The following is a 20010-nucleotide window of genomic DNA, read 5'->3' on the forward strand; positions in this document are numbered from 1 at the left end:
GACGCTTCACTTTACGAAATACAGACCTTTAAGTGTGATTAAAATGGTAAGCCTACCTCGTTTATCGATTTCTGTTGTATCGCACGGTTTCATTTTTAGAAAAATGGAATGTGTGGGTAAAGCATACAGGGAAATAAAATAGAATGAATTTTCTGACAACATTATTAATACCAAAATCACACTATTCTTTGGATTGGTGGGCAATAGAACTGTCACCGTGGTTTTCAATAGTTAATTTGTTCTTCTTTACAAATTTTTCTTATCACGCAATCAGAGGCTGTATTCTTTCGCGTTCTCGTGACCCTTCTTTACTATCTTATAGATAGGCAAGAAGCGAAATATGACGATATTTTGCCGCTGCTGTTCGACATCCAGTTTACCTGGTGTAATCTTTCACCGACCCTGTCCAGAGAAGTTAATAACACAAGCGTTCCGCCATAATGTTATAATGCGACTGGATTTGTTTACAGTAGATGATACTGTTTTACTTGTTGGGGAAGGGAATTTTTCCTTCTGTGTTGATCTTGTATCAACAAAGAAATTTGTCAACATCACGGCGTCATGCCTAGATACTGAAGTGAAAACAAAGAAGGCTGAAGAGAATGTGCTTTACCTGAAACAGAAAGGTTTGGCTTGTTTTCATATGTATTACTGTATGCATGTGTGTATCGCTTTGCTTTATTACGTGTATGTAGATGAAGTTATTGCATATTACCTTACGAAGCTCTTGTTGTATATTTACATGAATGAAGGCATATTTCATACGTAGCATTATCCAACCGGATGTCGTTTTGGGAAGTTAAACCGGAGGGAATAAAAAGATGATTGTGGATTAATTGCGAGTAAATGTACAGAATGCAGAACATTATAGTGGAGAATGGCGTGTGCATTGTATCATTCCTATTGCGCGTTCTTGGAATCTACTTGATCTCAGTGAACGAGTTCTGTGCGAGATGTTTGGCAACATAGCGTTTATGCATGCATCGTGATGTGGAAGACTAATTTCATTTGAGGACTGCTGTTGGTTCATACGTGTTATTATTTTCATTCGTTACTTGCGTTGTATCTTTCTGTAGTTAAATACTTACTTTCCAAATTTCTTTAAGGTAGTTGTTAAAAATGCAGTTTATCTGACTTCTTCAAGAGACAAATTTATGAGGAACTACGTAATATTTCTACTGAATTTCAGAAATTTTTATTCTCCAGATGTCACCAATTTACAAATTTGATTTCTTCACACTTGATTAAGTGCAACAGTTTGTTTTTCTACTGTAGGCCTATTAGTTTTTGGCATGCAGGTTGTTGTGACAGATTGACCTGTTAGTGACCACCACTTCATCCATTCTTTGAACCAGTGAGGCTACACATTTGTAAACCAGCTAGTCATTATATTCCTTCTTGCACATCAAAAGTTCTGAATCTAGAAATGCCTCTCTATTTGGAGTGACACGTTGCATTTTTCTTCTCAAGGAATGTCCATTTCATATACTCACCTATTTCGTGTGAATGTCATTTCCTCATTAGCCAGTATTACAGAGAGGGAGAGATGATGAGAGCGCTGTGATTAATAGTTCCCTGGTGAATACATGATACCGCACTTCCAAGAATATGTAGACATCTGTTATAATTCAATAGACAAGGCAGTACGATGCCGACTCAGGCTCTGTACCTATTGACTGGTGTGTAGGCAGGCAACATACTCCATTCTCTCTCAAAAGATAGAGAGAGAGATCTGCAGATGATGCAAACAATCGAAGGTTTCAGCGTTCTGCGCAACTGTTATACTTCCTTAACTGTCGAGATCCTTTGTAACTACCATGCAGGTTATAGACCATATGTTAACATTGAGTCAGTTTCTTAAAGAACTGAGAAAATCAAAATGGCCCAGGATGTCTTCCATTATTTTGAAGAGAGATGGACGAGTTTTCCACACTGCAGCATTCGCTCATGATAAATAGGCTACCCTTGGTGTGAAAATGAAGTTAAGTTACGTCATACTGGGCAAAATAACAGAGTCAGCGGGAGTAAATTTAGAACTTCCAATTAAAGTCTGCCTGCACAACCACAGATATGCTGCTGATCTGTAATGAAACCTGCTGATGCCACCCACCTACTTTGACTCATGATGTGTTCAAAGTAGCAGGCATAAAACTATCATCTGACTTCTGTATGCATAAAATATGCTCCATAACAAGAATAGAAGGTGCTTGGAAGAAAATGCTGACCCGTAATTTAGTAAAGGTTAATTGCATCACACAATCTGTTTAGTTTTTTGAATGCACCATGTAATGGTTACAAGAAGTTTCCTATGTACTGTTAGAAAACAAGGTCTACTCAATAAATTTCTTTGTGTTATTGTATTTATGCCCTTGTCTTTGAATGTAATCAAACTTAAACAATGCAGTAACTCAAAATACACTCATATGGGTTACCACTTTCTGTCGACAAACAGTTCTGTTGTAGCTATTGGGTTGTATTATTAATGATGCAAGACATCCAAATATATTTTCGAAGTGTGTCATCACATACCAAATAGATGGCAGTTGTGATAGTTACTTTTGTTTCAGTGAGAGTATTATGTGCCATTTTGTTAACACTGTGTCTAAACCTTGTGGAAATACAGAAGCGTCCGATTCCACCCGTCTGCTTTGACCCATGATGTCGCAAGTATGACAGAAACGACCATACACTACGACTCCAATATGGTGCCTATGACGTCATTACGTAAACATGACCACAAACATGAAAATAAACCCACACACACACATTCCACAAAAAACCTAATGAAACTATCGAGGCAAGTGTGGGAAATTCGGGGTTTTTGAGTGGGGACAAAGTAAATATAAACAAATTTAGACACACACAACCATACCAGACCACACAAAATGATGAAAAAAACTGACAACGCAAAACTCCCCAAATTCCACTAAACACAATATTCTCTGGAATCGAACACTTCCCTTGACCTATATTGCTCAACAGCAGCTCCTGAGCCCACAAATTGGAATCGAACACTTCCCTTGACCTATATAGCTCAACAGCAACCGGAACACCCACAACCACACATTGGAATTGAACACTTCCCTTGACCTATATAGGTCAACAGAAACTACCGATACCAAATCATAAAATCCAAAACCACATCCACAACCATCACTACCTCAAAAAGCACAACAAACCAACAAAATTGGAATCAAACACTTCCCTTGACCTGTTATCCTTATGACATCTCCCTGGTCTGAGACGCCAAATTTTAGTAAGCCTCATTTCTTCACGAAACAGTGAACACTTCACGACTTCATCCAAAAAACCGAATAGTTCAAGAAATTTTATTAGAGAGAACGCACTGTCCCCCATCATCGCCGACAACCGAAAACTGTTGACCTTGCCAGTCATATCTATACCTACCAAGGCATAAAAAAAGCAATTTACCAAAATTCACACACGACGAACAGAAAAAAACTACAATAACATTGATATAACAAAACCAAAATCGAATAACTCACTGAAAAATATTCCGCTGAAAGCAGTTACTACTGATACCACACACGTGCAATGCTACCACGCAAATGAACCCCATACCCCTAAACACACCACCAGAGAGAACCACCAACCGCAACAATACGCCACCTATAAACACGTCACACACGCAAACTAAACCAAAAACGTTACCTAACACATAAACACACCACCAGAGAGCACCAGCGAACACATCAAAACGACACCTACAAACACACCCACTCTAACAAACTAAATTCCGCGCCGTTGTGACGTCACACACCACAACAGCCTTACGTCACGGGTCAAAGTAGACGGGTGGGATCGGACGCTTCGGTCGACCTGACCTTGTGTGTCTCGTGGTGCCTTCAAAATTGTGGTTGGTTCACATTTGATTTGCCAGTATGTGTGTTCTGTATATTTATGGTACATAGAATTTGCTTGGAGTTGTTGTTATTATGGAGGATGTTGCCAATTGTATTGGAGTTTGTCACACCAGCTCCCCTTCTTCTGGAACAGATTCAGAGATAGGGAGTAATGTCACTTTATTTTATTTATTCATTCATCCAGGGGATTATTTATCAATACAATGAAAATAAGTTGCTTCAATTGGGTTTCTCCTGTTTGTTGTTGTTGGTTAGTTTGTTCATGAGCTATAGCTTCAGGATGTTAATTCGCTCACTTGTTACTTCTCCATGATTGGCAATCTCGTAAAGCTCAGACTTTGATTTCCAAATTATGCAGTTTCCAGTCGAAGTCGAGAGTATAGCAAAATAGCCAATCTTGAAAATAAATAAAACATTTCTGAAATTAATGTTGGCTAATGTAAATTCATGCTCTCAAATACAGTGACTGTCTGTTCATATTACCATCTCTTTATAAAAGACACCACAATAATCTCAGTGCGAAATTTCAAGCTGACAGTTTGCGATGCAACCGCAATATGCATATCATACGTATTTGATAGTTATTGAGATTCTTCTGTTGTCTTTGAGGACATGATCATGGCATGTTCTTTCCCATGGTGCATCCTTTATCTCCAGTCCAGAGGGGGGGGGGGGGGGAGTGTGGCTGACAGCTCGGAGGGAAGCAGGAGGTGTGGAGATAGGAATGTGGGACAGAGAGGCGGCAGCAGAGATAGAGAGACTAGTTAGGCGACTCAACACTTCTACTACTCAGTGAGTTTTCTTCTTTGTCCTAAATTATTGATAGTGTTTATTTTGCATGCAATGAAGTGTACTTTAGTAGGAAGTACCTGATTGATTGGATTCCTTTATGTGGGAGGTTTGTAGTGTTGTAGTATGTAGGAGGGGGGAAAATGTGGCATGGTGTAAGAGTTCGTGGTAGGAATTGATGAGTTTTGTTTAGGAAAGGATAAATATAATAATGGTAAGCTGATACTTGTGATTAGGGTTTTTGACCCTTTTGTGTTTGGTAAGGGTCGATGAGACTTGCTATTAAGATAATGAAAAAGGAGACACTGCCATGCTAATAGATGTTATTAAAGGAAATATAGAGGATAGAAATGTAATTTATTCTGATGTGTGGACTGCTAACGAAGTGGGGGGGTTAGGGTTTTTAGTTGTGAGTGTTTTATTTTTAATCATTGTGTGGGGTTTCTAAATTTTGAAACCAGTTTGCACCATTACTGTAGAGGAATATTGGTCTGCTATTATTGGAGCTGTTGGAAGGGGTCTCAGATCTACTCAGCAAGTGTGTTTGAAGGAGGAAGATTAGGGTTTAATGTCCCGTCAACATCGAGGTCATAGAGATGGAGCACAGACTTGGATTGTTTCAAGGATTGGGGAAAAAATTGACCATGGCCTTTCAAAGGAACTGTCCCATCATTTGCCTGGAACAATTCATGGAAATTGTGAAAAACCGAAATCAGTGTGACCTTAACGTGGGTGTGAACTGTTATCCTTCCGAATGAGAGTCCATTGTGCTAACCGTAAATTTGTTTGGGCAAGTGTATGTGGAGGAGGAATACCTGTAGGTGAATGTGTTTTGTATTACATTTCGAAAGCTGTGTCTTCTGCATATGTGGCTTTATTAAATTTAATTTTTGAGGTTTATTTTAATGAATGGTAAGAGCACAGGTGGAAGTTAGACTGTGTGTGTGTTAATCATTTAGTATGAATGTAAGATATGTTTCTTTAATTTTTCCTTTACTGTTATTTTTGCTATTTTGGATGCCTCTGTGTAATCTTCCTTAGGAAGAGCTGACTGATTTGATTGTGAGCAGAATAAATTTTATATTATTGTACTAGTGGAGATGCTGAGGTATCAAATGGAGGGTTGCTTAGAATATGTCGTTTACTATAACTGTGTGTAATTCTTGTGGAGATGGCGATAAATTGGGGTAGGTTGTATTGATTGTGAATCTGTGTACAGTTACGGGAGATGATCCATTTGTGGATAAGGGAGGGGGAAGAGTTTCTTGGTTAGTTGATCCTTTTGTGTCGCAGATCTCTACAGATATTAGAGGTGGTGATTATTAGTAAGTTATTTATTGATTTGTGCAAAAATTGCATTTAAATTTGGCATTTATTTCATTCGAGATTTTAACAGCAGTGGATAAGCTTATATATGTGTATTTTTAATTCTTGTTATTTTATAACCTACTGAATTTGAATGAAAGGTTTTCCCCACCAGAAACCCTCTGTTCCAGTGGAAGTCCTGTAGTTTGTCGACATTTGTTTTTCTAATAATGTTTTTATTTTATTGATAGTGATGTCTTTCAGCAAGAGATTTTCGAAGCTAGTGTGGCTGTCATGTTGATGACCTCATCGGTCTATTGCTGTGATGATGTGTCACTAATTAATCATTTATTCTTGTGACATCACATTCATTGGCTTCACCATCTGTCAACCAAACTGCCACTCTTCAAACCTAGACCTCAGACTGTGATACAGACTGTAGTGCTGCAATCTACATTCCAAAAAAATAATATATAACTAAAATGAAAATTACCTCTGTTCTATTCTATCTCTGTCTATGCATGCATTATATCACATACCACATCATCACTACATCATTAGCCAAAGACAGAAGTTCTGATAAACTAACTACTCTTATTGGAAAAGCCTCAGAAGGTTTCTCAGCCATATCTGTAAACTTAAGAACACAATTCAGTACTGATATTTATATTTTGTTAGTGTGTAACCTAGCTCGTTCTGTATCCCTGAAGATACTCTCTCATAATGTGATCTGGAACATAATGAATGAATGAACTGGAAGTTTTAGCATGTTCTTTCCTTTGATGTGCCAGCTGAGTACTTAAGAAGCTACTTAGCTTTTAGGATGACTGTTAAAATAATATTTGTTGATGCATACAGAGCAGTACCAAGAAGGTGAAGGTTGAGTATTCTCAGAGGTTGCTCTCCACCACTAAAGAAGAAATCTGAGGAAGCAAAACATTTTTTGTAAAGGAAGAAAGAAAGCTAGTTAGTTCCCATTAGCCAAAAGAAAGTGAATTTCTTCAAGATAGTGTGAAATCTGAAAGTGGAACACAGAGATCAAGTTACTAATGCCAAACTGTAAAAGAGTGGCTTGTCATGGAACATTAGCAATAAAAGTGTGGATAGTATTTTGACAACCAAAACCTGCATGCGTATATTAAGTGTCATCTAGCTAATGTGGTGGAGTTTAAGACTGAGTTAAAGATGTTAACGTTGTACGGTTACTTCTACTCTTATTGAAAAGCATCTTCTCAGAAACCTTCCAATTTATTTTTTACAACTATTTTATTATTATAATTAGCATTATAACACAGTTCTCTCTCGTAATGTTAAGTAATTTCATTATGACTGAAACACACATGTGTAGTATTCTACATTATGTGTTATTTAACGTAATAGTTTTCAGCTATCAGGTCATCTTCATGTATAAAAATAAATCTTACTATTGTGCCCAGTTACAAACCAAAAGCAAAAAACTGTTAGTTTAAAAACAAAAATTGTAGAATATTACACAGGAGTGTTCATTCATGAACCACTGAATCTTCTGAGTGGATGTGACAGAAAATGAGTAGTGTAATGAAATAATGACCATGAACAGATGTAAATTGTATGATGGGAAGAGTAAGCCAGAAAGCAAAAGAATTACAGCTCATCAAAAAGCACTGGAATGTAGAAAGAGAGAACGACAGAAATACAGATGTGCCACAAATTCAAACAAGTAGTTTTTCTGCAGGATAACATGTGGAAGCAGTTGTATATGAAGTCATACTGCCTAACAGCTAGGTAATAATTATTACACTTTACATATCGCCAGTGGGAAATTTTCAGTAGTTATTAGAAAAATTTGAAACCATATTATGTCATCTGTCTAAAAAAATTTCAGTGTCAATCTTTTTGAAGCAGTCAAACCGAAAACAAGATATAAAAATTTTACTCCATACAGTCTAACCTCAGCTGTAAACTTTTCCGCCGGAAGTGTCCAGGACAGTGGCAACGCAATAGAAAATATTTTAATATGGCAGGATGATATAGTTTTCATCCATTTTTGAATGAGTTGTCACATCATGATGGTGAATCAGCCATACATTATGTCATAACTAGGAAAACCTTTAGCACAATTAATGAACTCATGACACATCTCTTTAGAAGAAACCTGCAAACCAGCAGCTGGAATTATGTATATGAGACAATGAGTATATCTTCTAAATTTAATGAACATATAAGTAAATTTCTCTAAGCATATAACAGCTGTTTCACTATGTAGACTGTGAAATATGGCTCTAGTGGTGTATCAAAGGAACCTTTGATAACAACAGATATTAAAGTATTGCGTAGCAGAAAGATAGAACCGTAGAAATTAGTCAGGGTAAGCATAGGTATGCAACTGCTTTCATATTATAGAAAGTACTTTATTCAGAAGTGTTGCAACAAAATCAAAAAGCTTTAATGACATGTCTGGATTTGTAAGTCTGAAAATAAAATGAAAACATTGTTGAGTGTAGTTAGAAGGAAGCAAAGTTATCTAGTTATTAAAGATAAAGATCAAATGGTCCACGACACCAAACATATAGTAAGCCTCTTTATCAGCCACTTTCTAAATGTGACTGAGAAACTTGATACAATTATCTCAGATGAAAAAGAATTTCAGTATATGGGACATTCCATACAACAAGCATTCAGTCAAATCAAGATAACACCAATTTCTTCCAGGACATCAGAAAATAATTAACACTGCTAAGAACAAAAATACTCACATGATTCAAAACATCTCAAACAAAATGTTTAGAGCATTTTCTTCTTATACAGCTACCATACTCAACCATATGTTTAATACATCACTTTCAGAGAGTATCTTTCCCGACAAGCTGAAGTATCTATTCACTTCTTTTGCAGAAGTTTTGGAGTAGATAATGTATTTAAGAATGGTTGAGCTTGTGTGCAAATATAAGCTTATGAATTATCACAATTTGGATTCCATAATGGCCTCTCTACGGAAGCCATCTGCCATTTTGCTGCCCATGTGTTAAATTATCTGAATGACAAAATTTCACCTACCAGAATTTTTTGTGACCTATCTAATGTATTTTACTGTGTAAATAACAACAGCCTTTTTGCTTTCGACCTGCAGTGAATAAGTAGTTCACTTCGTGCTTACAGTTAAAACAGGTAGAAAAGATAATGTTTGATAATTGTCATAGTGACTCTTCTTCTGAGTGGGTTGAAATTACCACTGGCACTTCACAGTGTTCAATACAGGGACCAGTCTTGTGCCTGTTGTTTATAAATGACCTTCCACGTAACATTGATGAAGCAGAAGTGCTCTTTACCTGTGATAAAAGCGTCTAATCAAGGCCAACAGAGGTGCAGCAGTAGAAGGGACAGTAAAGAAATATTCAGAGTTATTCATTATTGATTCTTGGTTATTGTTCTGTCACTTAATTTAGATAAAGCACAGTTTACTCAGTTCTGTTCAAGGCAACATACGCTGACAAACTGAAACATTATGACCACTTCTCATTGTGAGATCGAATGCTGCCTGGATGTGACATGCAAAGGAAGTATAAAAGCTGGGCAGAGACAAATGGGGATTCTTTCTAGTGACAATATGGGCTGCAAATGATGAAATCCACTGACATAAGTAACTTTGACAAAGAGCAGACTGTTACGACGCAGCACATGGAAATGAGCACCTCGTAAATAGCAGAGCTGTTCTGCTAGAATGTGGAGAATGGAAGTTTGCCACCCTGTAAGCAGACCCACCTCACAATGGGGCTCCACAGCAGATGACCCTGCCATGTTGACCCAGGGGGCTCACAATCTTTTGTCACTGTTTGTGTGGTGAGCATGGACCCCCAAGTGACTGCAGTACTTTTACTTTCTATCTTTTTTCAGACGTATTCACGTGGACAGATTTTCTCATGACAACCAAGCTCACTCGTAGGATGTCAGTCACAGCTTTTCACAGTTTGTTCTTCTATTTTACACCATATATTTTGTTGAACTTGCATTTGGTCCCTACATCTGGGTTTGACCTCCACATTTTCAAAATTATTTTTATAGAATGTGCAGGCCATGCAGGGAAGGTTTCCTAAAACCAAGGATGGTAGCTTGTCCATGTGGGTGGACATCAGGTACCTGTTTGTGGTAGCCCCCTGATCACATAGCAATCACACTATCAATGCTCAAGATGTCACCTTCCTGTGCATTTGGGCTCCACACACTGGCTGTTATGTCAGATAGCCTTTGTTTTACATATGTAGCACCATTGGGGAGAACATTTGTTCAGAGTGGCATTATGTTGGATATATGACAAAAATTATCAGCCCATGGTTGCGAGGCTCCAGCAGCCTCTTCAGGCAGATCACAATTCAGTGCTGATCTTTGTGACTGTAAGAAATATCCCTCCTTGGTCATGCTGTCGGGGAGGAAAACAAAACCAACCTGCATGCAGACAATTACTTGCCTCAATTCTTGGTACAACAAGGTTGACACAGCCACTTCATCCTTGCTTTTGAGGGCAATTTGCTTCCCTCTGGAAAAATCATGGTTTACTGTTGCAGTGTGAAGTTGTATATATCACCCCGGATGTGGTGCTTTAAATACCTGTACTTTAGGCATGTCTTCCCTGTATACACATGACCTGTTTTAGGGCTGTGGCCAGCCGCTTCACGGAAATTAACCATGTGTGCTGCCACCGGTCTATATGAATTGCAGGAGCAACCACACTCCCTGATCCCCCAAGTGTGCTACACCAATCAAGAAACGCAAAATCCAGAAACTGATGGTCACAGATTCTCTCTTATATTTGGAAGCTCAGAAAAGACGCTATTGTTTATATCCAGTCCAACTGATATCAGCCTTCACCACTGCTTTGATCAGATCATCAATAGTTCCTAGTGTATTTATTCACTCGACATTGACCTCCATAAACTTGACCGTTGGAGGCGATAGTTCTCTGCTCTAATAGTTCCTGCAGCACCATTTTTGAGGGCCATCCTCAACACCTAGCCAGATGAGCAGCACCTTCTCCGTCATTTACTGGTGATAGGGTTCCCTTTCGAGAACCCTGTGCCCTGAAATCCTCAGATTAGTAACAGACACAAGCAAGTGGCTGAAGGAGTTAGGGACTATTGGTTCCAGGGCTGCTCACTCATTTTGTGTTCCTTACGTATTGTGGGTAAGGCCCCCCCCCCCCCTCCCCCAGAATCTCAACCATCAAAATTCGTGGAAGATGAGATGGAAGAAATCTCAGTAGAAGGCTGCTCCAATGGCCCTGGAGGGAGCAGTTTCCCCTCATGCCATCAGACTCTGAACAAGTGTTCATTGGCGTTGATCCACCCCCACCGGTGACAGGCAGTGATCGAGGGGTGTGACCTGTCCTGACTGCTGGATGCCTAACCAGGACATTCTCAACAGATGATCCAGTGTAACTGCAATGAGCATTTTGTCACCAGCCAGAACCACAGAAAGTATATTCCTCTTTTTCTGTGATCTTTGTTGCTCTCCAACAAAGACACTTCACTGAATGAGCATTCTCGAAGCATTTGAGGTTACCACCATTCTGTCACTTTTAAACAGCTCCTTGCTAAAGCTTGATATCTCATTCAGTGCATCGTGAAGGAATGCAGGGATCAATACACTGGTCACCCCTGCACTGTATGTTGACAACTTTTGCATTTAGTATAGGTCCCAAGCTGTAGCCTTGGCTGAACATATGTAGGTGTTTGTACAGTGGTTTGTACAGATGTTATTAGTGAACGGGTTTCCCTCTGAAATACATTGGAAGCAATAACAGTGTGAATGCAAACAATCCCAGTGATAGCCATTTATAGCCTCTTATTTACCTCTGAGCAGAGCGCTTACTTATCTTGAGATGACCACCATAATCCAACAACTTTAGCCTCCTCCTCCTCCCCCCCCCCCCCCCCATGCACACACACCACCCTTTTCTGATACTTGTGGATTTCAGTAGACCCCACCCTCTCTGGGGAAGTTCCACTTCATGGTAGGGGCCTTCTGATTAGCCAGCTCCTTTGCAAAATCGATCTTTCTGCCCTCTGTGATGCTACTCCTACTACACACTGTAGAGCCACCCATGGCATCTTTTCAGCTACTGATCTTATTATCTCTCTCTCCAATCTTGTGGCTTTGCTCCAATGGTTACTGTGCAGTGATCTTCGTGACAGTGACCATTTTATGGTTATCCTGTCACTTCCTTGTCACCACTGAAGGGCCACTTACCATGCTGGGCTCTCAAAAGAGCCAACTGACAACTTTGTTCCTCTGCTGTCACTCCCCCCCCCCCCCCCCCCCCCACTCCCCTATAAGATTGCATTGACAAGAGTGTGGGATATGTCTCCAACATGATCACCCATGCCGCTAGAACTACCATCCTCATTCTGTAAGCCTATTGTGCTGTTGGCTGGTGCCGTGGTGAACCAAAAACATTGCAGCAGCGATTCAGGATTGTCAAAGGGCCCTGCAGTGTCTCAAGCAGCATTCTTCACAGACCATCCTTGTCACTTTTAATCGGATCCTTGCTAAAGCTTGGTATCTCATTCAGTGCAGTATGAAAGAATGCAGGGATCAATACACTGGTCACCCCTGCGCTGTATGTTGACAACTTTTGCCTTTAGTATAGCTCTCAAGCTGTAGCCTTGGCTGAACGCCATATTCAAGGTGCCATCCAAAGGGCCTTCATTTGGACTCTTTCATGTGCCATCCAGCTCTCTCTCTCGCGAAAAGGTGAATCATCCCCTGACCCAGAACTCTACTCGGGTACCTAGTGCTTGGATGTTGTTGCTCATTTTCACTCCACTCTCCTCCTCGTTTACCAGGCCCTGATCTCATTCTGATTGCCAGTCTTATGGCTCAGTAGCACCTTCAGATTTGATAGTTTTGCACCCAGTTTGTCATCCTGGAGTAAGATTTGACACGGTCACCTTCTGGACTAGTCCCATAGACAGCCTTCTTGTCGAAGTGGGGATCTTTCCTCTTTAGCTCCAACAATACCAACTATTGCTCACTTATGCACCATCCAATAATTTCCTGACCGTCCAACTTATCAAATTATTTTTCCATAGAAGCGGCATCAACCTCATGACCTGCCTCCAATGGGATTACTGTTTGAAATGCATCTCAGTGCCCTCTGCCAAGACCTTTGTTCTTTTAGAATGTACTCCCTGTGTTTCCTCATGCTCTCTCCCTCCATCCTCCTTGGTTAGTGCTCAGGTAACAAATTAGGATGAATCTCTTTCAAGAACCTAAATTATCAGTTGTTACCATGACCATTCAGCATATGTTCCCCTCAGCTCTTCAGGAGTATCACTGTGCTACTGTGATTTACAGTGACAACACTAAAACTGTGGATAGAAAAGGATATGCTCTTACATTTCCTGCCTGTCAGGAATGACATTTGTTGCAGGGAACATGCAGTGTCTCTTATGGTGGAGCTGATGGTCATTAACAGCGTCCCACATTGTATTAACCTCCCTCGACTGCATTTCAATTTGTAATGACTCAATAAGCAGTCTCCAGACTGTTGATCGATGTTATTCATGTCACCCTTTACTGTGAGCTTAGTCATACTGCCTGCTCTGTTGTCTGAGGGTGCTAAGTCATATGGGTATTGCAGAGAATTAACTCACTGATGGTTTTCTTACAGAAGCTATTACTTACCCAAAAATCTCAGGTGCAGATTTGTAGATGCAAATATGTCCTCTGCTCAGCGTCTAGTGGTTTACTGCCCACCCTAATAATTTGCACACTATCAAGGAGAGTACTGCTGCATGACATTCATCTTTCCGTTGCTCCCAGAAGGAATCCACTTCTTACGTTGCCTTTACATCAGTCATACCACATTAACCCAAAGTTTTATTTTACATAATGAGCCACCCCCGCATAGTGATGGTGGAGTTGTCAGGATCTGTGTGTAAACATCTAGTGCCACATACTTCTGGAAACTTAACATGGGCTTATCGCTCCGTATCATGTAGAACTACTGCTGCATTACATTCCAAAGGCGGACCAACATGCTATTACACAGATGATCATAATGTGTGGCTCATCAATGTATATCATCATCATAAGGCACAGGGGAATGGAAATATGTAAAACTAATTGTTCAAAATTCCCTGATGTGAATACTGATCAGAACTTAAATTGAAAACCACCTACACTGTTGGCCATTAAAATTGCTATCCCAGTAAGGGTACCATTAGCCTACCCGGTTAGCCATGCGGTCTAACGCACTGCTTTCCAGGTGGGAAGGCGTGCTGGTCCCTGGCACGAATCTGCCCGGCAGATTAGTGTCAAGGTCCAGTGTGCTGGCCAGTCTGTGGATGGTTTTTAAGGCGGTTTTCCATCTGCCTCGGCAAACAGGATGGTTCCCCTTATTCCGCCTCAGTTACACTGTGTCGGTGATTGCTGCACAAACACTATCTCCACGTATGCGTACGTCACATGTACTCTACCATGCAAATATTGGGGCTACACTCATTTGGTGTGAGATGTTTCCGAGGGGTCCACTGGGGGCCGAACCGCACAATAACCTTGGGTTCAGTGTGGGGCGGCGGTTTGGGGAGTGGACTGCTGTAGCCTGTTGTGGGGTTGTGAACCACTGATGGCTACAGTGGGACGAAGCCTCTCCATCCTTTCTAGGTCCCCAGTTTCCATTCAATTCAATACAAGGGTACCACAAAAAGGATGAAGAATAGATGATTAAATTCTTAGGTGATTTGCAGGTGTATAGCATGTGAAATTTAGCAAACAGAACTGCCACTTCCGGCGACAACAGTGGTTCGAAACCAGTTCAATATAGAGTAAAAATGAGAATGGTCGACACATACAAATATGTCATCCATGCTGCTTCGGTTCTGTGCCACAGTTCAACAATAGTAACTACTGGCAAATGGTGGTGTGCCATTCTCTTGGTGACCCATAACTTAGTAGTGTCATTCGGACGCTACTCTTGTGAGGCTACTGAGATAATGCTTGGCGTTGGGTTTGACTCTCCTGAACTCTTTAATTTCAAATTTGCATGGTAGTTGTGGGATCCTGACTAACATTCGCAGCAGTATTGCAGAACAATAAACTTCTAGCACGATAGACCATGTTCATGCTGCTGGCGGATTCTGATACATGCCAGTAGACATTTCTCATTCTCACAAACAGCTAACATTCAAATGTGGCATCTGAATGAAAACTTGATGCGTAATATTTTTAGTTAGTTTTGTGTTCTATAGATCATTTGCATGATTAATCGTAATGATGTAGAACTTGTCATTTTACATTCACATGTAAATATGGCTACATGCTGAGCATTTACAAGGTGGTTTGTGTTTCTTTTAAATACAGGTGTTAGTTTTTCTTCCCCACCATCTTATTCACAATACAGTCATAGAAATTCTCCTACTGAATATGAGGAGTTGCCAAGAAGAAACTTCCTCGGTTTGTTTTCAAATTTAACTTCACTGTCTATTAAGACATTTTATATCATGGGGGAGAACAGTAGTTTTAACTCAGGGCTGCTTTGTGCAATTCTTTTTGTGCTAAATCAATCTTAATGCAGAATAATGAACACCATTTTTTCTTGTGGTGTTGTAGTTATGTACATAATTGCCCCTTGTGAACTGGAGCAGATTATTTACAACAAACTTCATGAGGGAATAAAGATACAGTGAAGCAGTAGTCAGAATGCCTCACTCTTTAAACAGACACCTGCAAGATGATTGTGGATGAGCACCACATGTTATTCTTATGTTATGTTTTTGTTTTTGAGCAGTGACGACTTTCTTTCTGGTGTCTCTTGCCAAAATTTGCAATGATTCGAAGTGCAAATTACGCTGAACTATGTTGTTTTAGGCATTTCAAAATGTTCCACCCCATCCCCAGTCTAAATTCTCATCAATATGTACACCAAAAAATTATGTCGTTCACACCATAGTTATTATTTTCTCATCGTATATTACACTTTTCATTGTTATAGTACCACTTACATGTGCAGACTTCAATATGTTGTGTATTTTGAAATAATGAAAGTGTGACCATTCACAGAAAACCATTCAATAATATTTTTAAGAACATTAGCTACTTTCTTCTAGTGCTGTGTGTATGTGTGAATTGTTTACAAGTGTAATCTGCAAAAGGCACTAATTCTGCTCATTGTACATTAGAGTGAAGGCCTTTTATGTATATGAAAAATGAAAGTGGACCTATACAGAATTTATATGGCATTATTCCAAAGTACTCCTATCCACTCTGTTAGGTTTCTCTCAAATGTTAAAGTCATTTGTATGTCCAAGCTTGTACCACAGTTTGATGTGCTAAAATCTATGATGCAGTTTTACTGACACTGTTGTATTATAGATCTTTTCAAAAGCTTAGTTCACATTTATGTGTAATTTGTGGAGTCAGTGGTGAAAACATCAGAAAATTAGCTTACTTTGCATACTTCCATTCAATTAGTGAAGAAATAGCCATAGTATTTAAAATAATATTAGCATTTATAAATGCAACACTAGGAACAAAATGGCCCCCATTATGCACAACTCAAACTATGTCTTGCACAGAAAGGAGCATAGTATGCAGCAGTAAAAATATCTGGCATCTCCCTATCAGTTAAAGGTGCCAACAGACAGTGAAATTTTTAAAAAGAATTTGAAGTCATTTCTGCTTGACAATTACCCCTATTCCATACATATGAGTAGATAGTATGTATGTGGTATGTTACATTTTATCAAATTTTTGTTTGTTAAAACATGAGATCCAGTTTTGTAAATGATCATATAACAATATTTTAAATTAGAGAATTTACCTATTTATAAACCTACTGATGTATTGCACATCACAAAGTTCTCACAAATATGATCTGTAGAACATGCAAGAAAACTAAACTAAACCTGCGAAGGGGAGAAGAAATATTTCTGGAGTAGTTTTGTTGCCAGTGAGTGACTTCGATAGATGCAGGGCTGAAAGAGTGCTAGCACAAGTTCACATGAATGAAAGATTTTAGTTGCTGTCTTGGGGACGTGAACCACTTGCTAGGTAAGTGAAAGAAAATAAGATTTTACACCTTATAAAGAAATTATAATTAATCAGGGGCTTAGTCATTACAGTGCAGGAGTTGAGTAAATATTTCACTGGCATCTCTTCATTCCAGAACTTTAGTAGACTATTGCAGTTAAATGATCAATACGGAGCTTTGACTAATATGCTTGCATGAGATCATAACGCATGAACCAATCAGCCAGTCTTACTGTAGTATGGATGGTTTAAAGTTCTCCAATTAATGCATACGATTCCAGGAGGAGATGTTGACTCTGATGATAATTTGTTGCTACTGAATTGTGGCTTGAAACTGAAGAAATTGCAAAAAGGTGGGAGTTTAATGAGATAATACTCAAGTAAATTAATAGAACCAGGAACTGGTGTTTGATTGGAACAGGAAAGGAATGCAGTAGAAGACAATAGGGTAGCTGTGAGAGAGACAAAATTGTGAAGGTGCCAGAGGATCACATGAATAAAAAGAAAGTGCCTTGGAAAAATCCCTGAATAACACAGGAGATATTAAATTTAATTGTTGAAAGGAGAAACTGCAAAAATTCAGAAAATGAAGCAAGCAGAAAGGGCAGCAGGTATCTAAAAAATGAGATTAACAGAAAATGCAAAATAGATAGTCAGAAATGGCTAGGGGAAAAATACAAGGCTATGGAAACATCTATGACAAGGGGAAAGATACATGCTGCCTATAAGAAAATGAGAGACCTTTGCAGAAGCAGCCACATGAATATCAAGAATTCAGGTGGCAAGCCATTGCTAAGCAAAGAAGGGAAAAGTGAAAGGTAGAGAGAATATGTAGATGGTCTATACAAGGGGGAAAAAAACTTGAGGATGGTGTCATAGAAAGAGAAGAGAGAGAAGGTAAAGGTGAGATGTGAGCTGTGATACTGCAAGAAGAATTTGACAGAGTACTGAAAGATTTAAGTGGAAACAAGGCCACTGGAGTAGACGAAATTACCTCAGAATTACTGAGTTCCGTGGGAGAGCCACATGTGACAAAATCATTCCATCTGTTGCACAGGATACATGAAACAGGCGACGTATCCTCTACGTATGAGGATTATGTGATAATTCAAATTCCTAAGAAGGCTTGTGTGAATATTACCGAACCATCAGTTTAATAAGTAGTGGTGCAAAGTATTGACACAAATTATTTAAAGAAGAAAGAAAAACTTGTAGAAGCCAAATTGGGTGTAGATCAGTTTGGGTCCTGGAGACAATACTGATCTTACATCTTATCTTAAAAGACAAGATGAAGAAATACAAACCCAGATTTTTCAATTACTGATAAAATTATCTAATTGGATAGATAAAAAATCTGCTTACCAAGTGGCGTCAGATCACACACATAAGAGACTGTTGTGATTCGCAACAGTATTTTGTGTGTGTGTTCCGCCGCTGCTTGGTGAGTAGATTTTTTATCTATCCATTTAAATAAACCCATATTTTTATAGCATTTGTAGATATAGAGAAAACCTTTGACAATGTTGATTTGACTACACTCTTTGAAATTTTGAAGCTGGAATGGATAAATTGCAGGGAGCTAAAGGTTAATTACTAAGTAGTAAGTCGTAAGTACCTATGAAGAAATTGGATAGTATTTGTAATAATCAACTGATTCTACTGGGTACCAGTAGTTGAGAAGGGAGCGAGATAGGGTTGTAGCTTATCCCTGATGTTATTCAGTCTATGCATTGAGGAAGCAGTAAATGAAACCAAGGACAAATTATGAAAGGAAGTAAAGTTCAGGAACAAGATATAAAAAATTTTAGGTTTGATCCCTCAGGTTTTCTTGGTTCGATTGCTGTGGGTATGCTGTTGGATGTTCTGCTGAGCTGTTTCCATTTGTTGCACAATATTTCAATGATTGACCCAGCTGTCCTCTTCAGGTGCTGCAAGTTTGGTTCTTTAGTGTACTCGCTGCCTGGTCTCCAACCAGACTGGATTGGTAGTCAAAATATAGTGAAAACAGTGCAGACACCACCACCTGGAAGCCCACTGTCAATTTTGAGGCTTGTTGATGAAATCATATTTCTGTTAAAGATGGCAAATGGCTTGAAAGAGCAGTTGAATGGAATTGTCTTGAAAAGAGATTATGAGAGGGACGTCAACAAAAGTCAAACAAGGGTAATGGAATGAAGTCATATTAAATCAGCTAATGCTGAATGAATTAGGTTATGAAATGAGACACTAAAGGTGGTAGATGAGTTTTGCTGTTTGTGCAGCAGAATAACTGATGATGATCAGAGTAGAGAGAATGTGAAATGCAGGCTTGTAATAGCAAGAAAAGAAATTGTGAAAAGAGGAATTTGTTAACATGTAATATAAATGTAAATGAGGGGTTCAGAGCACAAGTGGCGTAACTCTACTTTTCGTTGAAAATGAGTTGCAGAGATACTCATTAACAGAGGGACATCTACAGTTCAGAGTTGTAAGTACATATCTCTGAGGTTTCATCATCTGTGCATAGAGTGCAGCACTGTGTTGGTGCTTTAACTGTTTCCCACCTTTATTCATACAACATACGTATGTCCATGTGCATTAGTAGCAGATGGAATGTGAAGGTTCTTGTTGTGACCATATTTTGGAGTGTTGTTCAGAATATTCACCAGACAGCGAGGAAAATGTTCCTATGAATGATACTGTGACAGGTAAGCCACACCAATAATAATTAGTAATATTCTACACATAGCCAAAATGAATAAGACACTATTTCTAACCTAACCTGTTGAAGGGTGTGCTGAACATACAATAACTGTAATGTAGCATAGAACCGCAGTATTTGACATAACTTTATTTGCCATACTTTTAGTTTCCGAGGAAGTGCACAGGGGATGTAAAAAGATGCGAACTCCCAACGCATGGAAATGGAACATCCGTAAGAATAACAAGAACAGCAGACAATCGTATATATATCGTAGTGGAAATAACGTACCAGAAAAGTACAAAGAAAACACTTGAAGGATGGATCTCATTCAAAGCAGTCTCATGC

At 39.1% G+C, this 20010-nt stretch overlaps 1 protein-coding gene across 2 annotated transcripts in view; it reads left to right on the plus strand.

The window, feature by feature from the left end:
• The first annotated feature begins 494 nt into the window (after window positions 1-494).
• The window catches only part of LOC124776939 (semaphorin-2A), a 169766-nt gene continuing 150250 nt past the window's right edge, over window positions 495-20010 (plus strand). Inside the window, exon 1 of one of the 2 annotated variants that reach the window (XM_047252160.1) lies at window positions 495-626. The gene's annotated coding sequence lies outside the window, so the exon portion shown is untranslated. The remainder of the gene's footprint in view (window positions 627-20010) is intronic. The other variant, XM_047252161.1, reaches the window with a different exon arrangement.

This window comes from Schistocerca piceifrons, chromosome 2 (genome assembly GCF_021461385.2).
Source record: "Schistocerca piceifrons isolate TAMUIC-IGC-003096 chromosome 2, iqSchPice1.1, whole genome shotgun sequence".
In the NCBI taxonomy this organism is placed as follows: domain Eukaryota; kingdom Metazoa; phylum Arthropoda; class Insecta; order Orthoptera; family Acrididae; genus Schistocerca; species Schistocerca piceifrons.